We start from the raw sequence: 10550 nt of genomic DNA on the forward strand, positions 1-10550 counted from the left end.
ATGCTGCCTTTGGAAAGCTGAAGGTGAAGAAGACCAGAAATCTCTGACGCTGAGTTTCTCTGCTGAACGTCAGCGAGTGTGTTCAGTCTGTGTGTTTGCAGACAACATGCATGTGATGTTTGATTAAACCTGGATGTCGTGTGTGTGGATGTTTGGATCGGCCATATTTCCTGAACTGGCTGAACAGGGAAGCAGAGACCTCGGCTGTCCTCCTGAGGATCGTCTGGTTGAGTCTCTGCAGACTTGTTAGCTCGTTCACTTCCACATCTCCTGTCAGATCAAATCCTCTCGACATCGCCGACCATGTCGAAATGTGTTTTTGATGTGTAACTTTTACACTTTATTTCATTCTGTCAAACGCTGCCATCACCTCAACGAACACCAAGCAGCAACTCTGCAATATATAAACTATGATGAAGATCTAGAAATATATGGGAAGCAGCAGTTTTATTGAACTTGTGTTCTGACATTTTTCATGACAATGCCTGAAATGTGCTGATTCATCATTTTAACACACACCTGCCAGCCAATCAGAAGTGAGTATTTTCTGTCCATGACATCAGCAGTTCCTTCATGAAATCATGACAAACTAAAGTCATTTACAGGCTGACAGAAAACATTGTGCAGGACTCAATCATAGAAATGTGTCACAAGCATCAGTGGGCTACTAGTGGCAGAAATGTAACCATGGAAACATCTGTAGCTCCAGCAGCATCACGTGCTTCACTGCAAACATGAACAAAGACAGAAAGATGAGCAGATAATTGATCATTTTATTGTGAAATGAGGACTTTGTCTGCAGTCTTTGTTCTAATCTTTGTCTTCTGTTAGCGACACATTAACAATGAACAATAAAGCTGACACTGCAGACTGCAGGTTGAAATGACACAAATGAGCTGCTGCTGATTAAACTAATCACAGTCCCACATACAAGGAGGCTGGAAGAAGAAGCTGCAAAAGTCCAGAGCAGAAGCACAGATTTAACTCAAAAACAAACTATAAACCTGCTTCACCTTAATCGTACATTCAGGACAATAGCAGAGGTGGAGGAGGGTGGTGTGAGCAGCACATTATTGTAAAGGTGTTACAGTGTGAAGAGCAGCAGTTTAAGACTCGTTCTCAGCACATTAAGGAAGCAGAGAAGGAGGTAAAGGAGGCGCTGGTGATCATCTGTGTCTTATCATAGCAGCAACCACAGATTTGATTCATGCTAATTACAGGCTAATTGTTCTCACACTGAACTGAACTAACTGCTTCACATCGTTGTCATTAATGTCACTGACCAGCAGAACAGTTTATCCCCTGTGTGCTGCATCACAGGCTGCTGGCCGGCTTTGATAAATCAAGCTTTCCTGCGGCCTGTCGGTAAACATGACATTACAGCCTCAGCTGTTGTTCACTGTTTTGTTAGCAAAGCTAAACTGAAGCAAACTGTGTAAACTGGCAGGAAAAATGTGTGTGTTTCAAACTGAAATGAAGGGCTGTCTCTGTCCAGCAGGTGTCCTTGTCCAACACTGACTGATAATAATGACTCCAGACCTCAGAGAGGTTTCCTGTAACATTCAACATAACAATCAGTCCATCAGTAGAGAACTGAACACACACACACACACACACACACACACACACACACACACACACACACACACACACACACACACACACACACACACACACACACAGGACTGTGAAGGTCATAACACATGAGAGTCTGATCAAAAGTCTGAGAGTCGTACTGAATGTGGACGAAAGGTCAAAGGTGGTCAGTTTACTTCAGTCCAGCCAATCCAGCTGCTGAAAACAGAGCAGGTCTATTCCCAATAAAGTTCATGAAGAGGAACAAGAGTGAAGTGTGGAGGTGGAAAATGGAGAAGATTACTTCCTCGAGAGAGGAGCTGAATGCTTCCCACAGAAAATGAAAGTCAGTGACGAAGAGACTAAAGAGAGGAAGACAGAGTGGGAGGACACAGAGAGAAAAGCAGATTTTAACAAATCTCACTGGAGACTCAGCGCTGACAAAGAAAATGTCTTGAGACTTGTGAGGACGGCGAGTAAGAGCTGAGAGAGAGCGATGGAGAGGAGAAACTTTCAAATCAGTGAGTGAGCATGATTAGTTCAAACTCCCTGATACTCGTCTTCAGTGTTCAGTCAGTGAATGATGAGATTTCCTGACAGTACAGGAGGTGGTCGTCTGGACAGAAACTGTGAAAGTGAAGGCGGTTCTTCATTTTACTCCAGTTATCAGGATTGGATGACTCAGTAACTCGCTCTTTGACTCACTAAGTCCATGCAATAACTCCAACTAAATAACTAACTAAAGCTTGAATGACATCATGAAAATACTTCTTTACATACTGAGAACATTTGATGTCTGATGTCCTGATGTCTCTGTCTCAGCATGTCTGTCTTCCTGCTGCAAACCCAGCAGTGTGTTCATATCTATGATGTCCTGTTGTCCATCCAGGTGATATAACTCACTGCTCCTCTGAACTCACTCTTTTGTCCTCAAATGAACAATCAACCAAATGTCCAACAAATCAAACTCTGTCCTGTCCTTCCCCACACGTCCTCCTTCAAACACTGAGGTCGACTCTCAAGTGATTTATAACACGACCAGTTCAGTCTGAGCTCAATCCAGTTCAAACACAGTCAATAGAAGAAAAAACCCAGACTGACAGAGCGTCTCCTCCTCCTCCTCCTCCTCCTCCTCTCTTTGTCCTCCTCTGTCCTCTCAGCTCTACAGTCAATGGATTGGGTGTTTTCTAGCTTGTGGAACTGAAGCTATTAGAAGTTATTGTACTATTGAAACAGATGACAGCATCTTGTTCTGAACACCACTCACTGACAAATGAGGAGTTTCCTTTCAGCTCTGATGAACTGATCTCAGACCTGCACGAGGACACAATAGGACACAGCTGCAGCAGCACAGAGGAACAAACATCATCAATGGTGATTCATCAGAGTTCATGTAACAGGATCAGTTTGATGTTTTCGTTGTTGAACCAGCAAAGCTAAAGACTAAACTCAGCTCTTCCATCATTTCTTCACAGGAAAAAGATGAAATGAACGTGTGATTCTGACGACTGCAAATGAAAGTCACAGCAGAAAATGAATGGAGGTGTGTACTGAAAATTAAAGAGGATGAACTTTTTTAATTTCTTAATTGGAGGAAACGTCAATCAAACTGTTCAGTGAGGGCAGAGGAAGAGTGAACAAAGGAGCAGGTGGTGGAAGAAAAGAATAGATAAGTGGAGGAGGAGGAGGTCAACATAAAGGTGACAAAATACTGTTTCCAGAAATGCATCAATGAAAACAAGGAGCCAAATCATAAAATCATCTGCATACAGCCTTTAGCAAAAACTGAAATAAAAGATGTCAAGAAATGATGAATGATGTGAATTCCAGATGAGGAAAAATGATCAAATGATCTTTCTCATGATGATCTTCACACCTGGAGGCCTTAAATAAATGTAATAATGACACTTCTGAATGTTTTCAGTAAAAAGGATCAAACTGCTGTGATGGATCCTATTTAAAGCTCTGCAATCAGTCAAAGAAGACAGCAGGACAGAGACAAAGACACGACTGAAGGAGACGTGAAGGTTTGTCCTGGTTTCATGGACAGAAGATGGAGGACAGTCTGTGTGTGGCTGCTCTGTCTGTGGAGTCTGGAGGAGAAGAGACAGACAGAGCTGAGGTCCAACCACTGACAGGACACAAGGATCAAGGACAGGACACTGAGGGGACACACATCGTCCCTCTGGTTTACCAAGAGGACAAACACTGACTTCACAGAGTCACAGAGTTCACATCATATGAGGACGTGGTCTTCATTCAGACTGAGGACTGCAGGGTTCTGCTCTACATTTACAAAGAACTGATTTGTTATATTAGAAGGAAATAAGTCCAAACCAGAAACAGCTCAGTGTGATCACACACAGCACACACTCTGTAGGTTCTCCTGATAGAAGGAAAAGCTCATCTCATTTCTCGTCAGCTCACCACCTGCTGGACGACAGTGTTGATGAGCTCAGCAGACGTGTTGTGATCTTATAGGATCAGACAGGTGTGAGACACACAGGAGACAAACAGCTCTGCTCCAGTGAAGGTAGCTGGACTAGAAACAGTCCACACAGATAGCTGCTGTCTGTCTGTCATGAACACGGACAGACAGACACACAGACGTGCAGGAGCTGCAGGTGCACTCATCGTTCATCTTGTTTGAAAGTTAAACTTTAAATTCATTCTTGATCATAAAAAACATCATGTGAGCACAAAGAATCCCTAAAACTGCTCTGAATGAAATGAGAACAGCTGCAGAGCAAACATGTAAACACATCTGTCTCCATGACAACTGAGCAAAGTCCATCTGCAGATGAAGACCATGTGATTTTTGTGGAAGCTTCAGATAAAGAAGGTAAGTGGACCTTGAGTTGGTGTTGTGTCAGAGTATTACTGCGGTCCTTGTTTCATCACAGTGTTCATTAAAATTCAGGATTCATCCGAATGATTTGTCCTGATGTGCATATAAACACATCAGACATGAAAACATCACCTTTTATTCCACATGTTAAAAACTCAACAGGTGGTTCCTCAGCTGCTTGCTGACTCTTCATTAGAAAGTGTTGGAGGTCAGAGATCTATTTCCTGAAGCTGGAGCTTTGAACAGTCCACATTATGACAAACATTGAGAACAGAAGAAGAAGAGACTCAACAATCTGAGTGTGACTCTTCAAACCTCTCTGAACTGAACAAGCTGAAGCTCTGCTCCACTTCAATGTGCGTCCTTGAAAAAGTTCTGTTTGGAGGTTTGAGTGAATGTCATCTTATTTATTATCGACTGACGGGAACAAAAACACTTCACAGTCATTTCTAGCAGCAGCCAGCAGACACACACTCCTCAGAAGGCCTCTTCACCTCGCTCTGACAAACACATGCAGTCCAGTTCAGCCTCTGTGCAACTCTGAAGAACAATTACTGGAACACTGCTGTGATGGAAGTCGACTCAAACACATTATAAGATCGTGAAAGAGGAGAGACGAAGATCAAACCCCATCAGAGACTTGGAAAGATTTGGACAAGAATATTTTCAAGCTTTTAGTTTTCTTATTTCACTGCACACACACACACACACACACACACACACACACACACACACACACACACACACACACACACACACACACACACACACACACACACACACACACACACACACACACACACACACACACACACAGCTAAAGCATGAAATTGTCTCCTCTGAACACCTCTGTGACAAATCAAACTGTGTCCATCTGGTGTCTCAGTGGAACATCAAGTGCTGAAATGTGGAGGAGGCTGCTGTTGTTGGCACAGTCACAGATGTTACAGGAACAGCAGAGGCTGGATCAGGATTGGTGTGTGTGTGTGTGTGTGTGTGTGTGTGTGTGTGTAATGTAAATACAGTGTTTGTGATCCTTTGTTGCTGCTGTCCTGACAAAACATGCTGGAACACGTTTTATCAGAGTGAACTTCAAACTTTGGTCGTTTCAGTTTTCTGACTTGAAATCCTGGACTGTGTGTTTGCTGCTGGATTGTCTGTGAGACATGACAGTCAGCGTGCTGTTATAAAGTCCAGCTGTACAGTCGTGTGACGCAGTGAAGGAAAGTGATTGAGGTCTGGTGTCACTGCTGCCACTGTACAGGGGAAAGCCCTGTAAGGCTGAATCAGCTCGTCATGGCTGAGCATCAGCATGCAGACTGCAGTGAGCTGAGCTGACGGGATGAGAGGCTCAGCCAATAAAGCCATGTTTGAAAGTGAAGGCTGTGTGTGAACGGGTCCAATATTTTCTGAAAAGGAATCATCTGCAGTGCCCGGTCAGTGTCACCATACATGATATTCTTAAAGGTCTCTGGCAGTGTCAGAATTGGGTGTCAAATAATGAAACGATGATCCATGAAATCACAAATGTTTGATGAAGACTGGTCTTAGATCTTCTCCATGTGGAGAAAAACACACCTTGTTATTGTGAGCTATTTTTGAAAAAGATAGATTAGAAGAGCTGCCATGATGACTGCTTGGCTGCACTCGATGTATTTTTTAAAGTGACACGTCCAACTCGTAAACATGGGAATCTTCCCTGTCTCTCCCATCGATGGATCCCATGTCACATGAACATGGAACAATGAGCACAAGCATTAATGAGCAAACTGATCACACAGTGGATTATGGGACACTGGAGCCTGCAAAGGAAATGTTTGCGTCCTTTAAATTCAGCTCAAGAGAGCTGCATGTCTCAGCTGCCTCTGTAGGAACCTCTGAAATGGGACAGGAAGACAGCAGGTGGAATTAATAACATTAACGATGGCTGCATGTCAGTGGAGCAGGACGATCGTTAGTGTTATTAGTGACACCTGTGTGTTTTTGATCTGACCAGTCAAAATGTGAAAACAGGCCTTCAGGAACATTCACTGACAGCACAGACCACATGACTCACTTCAGGACCAAATCCCAAAATAACAACAATTCAAGCTGCTCACTCAGTGATTCTTCTTGTCTCTGTCTCTCTCTGTGTCCCTCTGTTCATTGTTGTCTTTGTTCAGTGTTTCCTTCTCTGAATCAAGGGTCTAAGGATACAGGGTGTCCACTGCTGTCCATATTTTAATGCCCCCTGCAGGCAAATTGTGACGTCTAATATCAGCCAGTGGAAATAAAATTGGGCTGACTTATTGCCACTGGCTCTGAATAACCACACATATCTCTCTGCAGTTTCAGCCTGAGGGTTTCTGTATGAAATAATGACCATCCAGTATCTACTGCAGTCTGATAACACAAAGCCTCACCTGTCAGCTCCGACACAAGGCCAACACTCTGCTGGTAACAAGGCTAACACAGGTATCTGCTGGCTTCTGCTGGAAGGGGAGCTGAGGAAGCTAACAAGCTAATCCAAACAACAAAGAGTCAACAACAAGATGTCAGTAAATAGTTCAAAGTGCACTCGACTCACAGAGTGATGAAATGGACCCTTGCAGCTCTTTTTACCATCGCAGCAGGAAAAGCACAGCTGTGATTAATGACATCACTAACGAGCGCATCTCATCCAGGTGAGTCAGGTCCTGGGCCCTGCTGCAGTGCTGACTGACACTCAGTGGAACTGAGTCATCATGAACTAAACTAGTGACACCTGTGCTTTTCCTGCTTTGACAGAAGAACGTCTGCTGTGATGACTGAACCATGAAGAAACTTATTTTCTATTCAATCATGGAGGCTGTTACTGGCAGCTATGAGATCATCAAGACAGTGAAGGTGAAAGGACTCTCCTACTGACCTGGAAGAGGGTGAGATGGGACTCATTTAAACCAAACTATTAAACATCTTCTGTAATATACTCTGATAAACTTTGACTCTCCAGCCTTTCCTGTACGTGTAATTATTTAATGTGCAGCCTGTGGTACACATCAGCAGCCTGATCAGTGTTCATTTGATACACACAGCTAACAAGACAGGAAGTGAGCTGCATCCAGTGAAGCACACAGGTGGCCAGCAGCGCTGTGGAGCACACAGCAGAGAGGTGGAAATAATGTCTCAAGCATGAACAAGTCCAGTGGTGGCCACCGTCTCTCTGCTGTGCATCATCACTGTGATGATGATGATGATGCTCAACATGGCTGTCTGGACAAGAGCCCCATTGCATGAAGGAAGAGGAGGAAGAGGAAATGATTAAACCTCGCTGGCATTCAGGATTCATCAATCCTCGACTCGTCCACCAAAACGCACACACAAACACACAAATATATAAGATTTCTCAAAGCACACATACGTAAAAACGCTCAAAAGAAGCTGGTCAAAAGTCGAGTAGAGAAGCAGCGTTTTAAGCTTTCTATTAAATGCTTTCTATTATCATGCAGCAAACTGCAGACACTGGAGCATTAAACAGAAAAGAAGCTTCCTCAGACTTCACTTTAATCCTTGAAACAGGCCTGTGTGAGACGGCCTGAGAGACCTGTTTGGCTCTGAAGCCCTGAGCAGGTCTGAGAGGTGTTGTGGAGCGAGAGCGTTTAGTGCTTTAAAAACAAGGAGCAGAGCCGTGGAGTCAATACTGAAGTCTGATAGAAGCCGATGAACTGATCTGAGAACTGCTGCTCCACAACCTAACCTGAACACACGGGAAATCCTGAAAGGCATTGCAGCCAGAGAGCCTGTGAGACACTTGCTTTCAGCACATTCAGACGACTCTGCTAACGTTCAGCAATAGGACAGACCTGAAGCAAAAGGACAATAACCTGACACATAATCCACACTCTCTCCTCTCATGAACATCCACACTGGAGTTTCTGTGGAAACCACTGCTACCACACGACTGCATGAATATGCAGGAAGTTTCCCAGTCGCTGTGTGTAAATATTGGATTTGTGATCAAGTCCAGAGGCCTTGCTGATCTTGGTGGAACTGAAGTGTAAAAGCTCAGTGAGCAGCTCTAAATACATGTAATCCAACAGAGCCCTGGGGTGGCAGCATTAGAGAGATGAAACAGAGCCTGAATGAAGAGTTTGTACAAGACTGACTTCACTGAATGAAACACTAATGTGTGCACTGACAATGAATTTATTCCTAATTAATACTAAATGACAGAGGAAAGATGCTGTTTGTACAAGCCTGTATGAAGCGTTAGGATTATTCTAATCTCATATTAAATTGATATTTGGGATTTTAGATGTGGCCTCACCGCAGACACACATATTAAAGCTCACAGTAAAGTGACAAATATCAAAGTTTCCCCCAGAGGGAAAGGGGACCTTTTCTTTGCTGCAGAGCTGCTCAGGTCCATTTCTGGGCTCACTGATAATCACTATATCGACCTGACAGGGAAACTGGCAGCAGGTTTTATTCTGTGTGCACATTATTTGAATTCAAAGGAGCTGAAAAAGGTTAACTGCACCTGAACTTTGAACAGTTCTTGTGAAAAACTGGTTTTGCTGCAGAAGGTGACAGATGAATTGTCGTGACAGAAGAAAAATGGAAATATTGCCTGTTCTGACTGCATGAATCAACATTTCACACTCTTTCTCTCTCATCATCTTTCTTCATTTCTTTCCTTTCTGCCTTCTTTTCTCTTGTCTTTTGTTTTTCCTCTCTGTCAGTTTTATCTCACTTGATTTTTCTCCCTCTACCCATCCTCTCTTCCCTTCATGTTTTCTTTTATCAAGTATAAACCACATTTGCACCACATTGTTTGTGCATGTCGAGCATTTTCTCCATTTTCTGTTCAAATCAATCTTCAGTTTGACTGTTTCTTGTTGCTGCTCTTCCATTCATTCAGCTCTTTTCTTCCTCCTACTGTTTCTCTTGTCTGCTCTGGGCGATAAGGAAGGTTCAGCTTCTTTCAGAAGGTTTGAGAGAGAACAGAGTTTGTGTGACGAACACTGTGGTGAACCTGATGAGGATCTGAAAAGGGAAATGTTGCTGTTGTTTCTGCCTCTGGACTGAAAAACGCTGAGGCTGTTAGTCTTTTGCTTTAGTGCAGCAAACAGCAAATCCTCACACCTGCAGATCCTCTGATTTGAGAGAAAGTTGAAGTTTGAAGGAGTCCAGAGTGCAGATCCTGATGGGATCTGGATAAACTCTTATTTCTCTTCAGTGTGTAGAAATGCTGTCATGACGAGTTGTGTCAAATCTTCTGCTATTTTCTCTTTTCTTGTTGATAATGTGAGAAACCTCACGCTGTGATCTGATGTAGTATTTGCTGAAGATGATGATCATTATTCAAAGGTGGTTGAATAATGATAATAATCACGTCAGGAGGGAAACTGTTGAACTGGATCAAATCCTCATTGATCTCCACATGCACATTTCCCTTCACAGCTGTCACCATGTTAATGAGTGGAGTGGGCTGTGGAGCTGTTATCTGAGCGGATCACACTTTTCTTTCTATCACACCCAGAGTATCTGCTGCTCTTTGTCTATTTACCTCTTTTCCCTTGATGTTTGTGTCCAAACAGAAATGCAGCATGAAATTATTCAGAGTGGAGCCGCTGAATCAGTCTGTTTGCCACAATTACTGCCTGAAAGGCTGAAGAGGGAACGACTGAACCTACTCTGAGACCTACACTTGTGGATGAAAACCAACACTGCTTGATGTGCTGATGCAGAGATAAATGTGTTCCTACAGACAAACATCAGCTTTGATAAACATGTTCCTGTATGTGTCTGAGTGCAGAGTGAGGAATCATCAGTGGACCAAAAGAGACACAAGGCCAACAAACCTGCTGCTGCTTTGACTGCTGACATGTGATTCCATTAGATTTGCTGTTTGTGTCTTTTGATCTTGTATCTGAGCTTTGGGACAGATTATGTCTCTTTGCTCCCTCACTGGTCCCATCCTGTCCTCTCTGCTGTGACAGGCTGCTCCTTGTCCTTGGCCGTGGCTTCAGGCTGTTAATGCCAGTCAGCTGCTTCAGTGGTGGGAATCTTTCTGCCAGCCAGCTGGGTAACATCTGGCAACGTAGCTGTGTGTGTGTGTGTGTGTGTGTGTGTGTGTGTGTGTGTGTGTGTGTGTGTGTGTGTGTGT

This window comes from Chaetodon trifascialis, chromosome 9, assembly GCF_039877785.1.
Source record: "Chaetodon trifascialis isolate fChaTrf1 chromosome 9, fChaTrf1.hap1, whole genome shotgun sequence".
NCBI lineage: Eukaryota > Metazoa > Chordata > Actinopteri > Chaetodontiformes > Chaetodontidae > Chaetodon > Chaetodon trifascialis.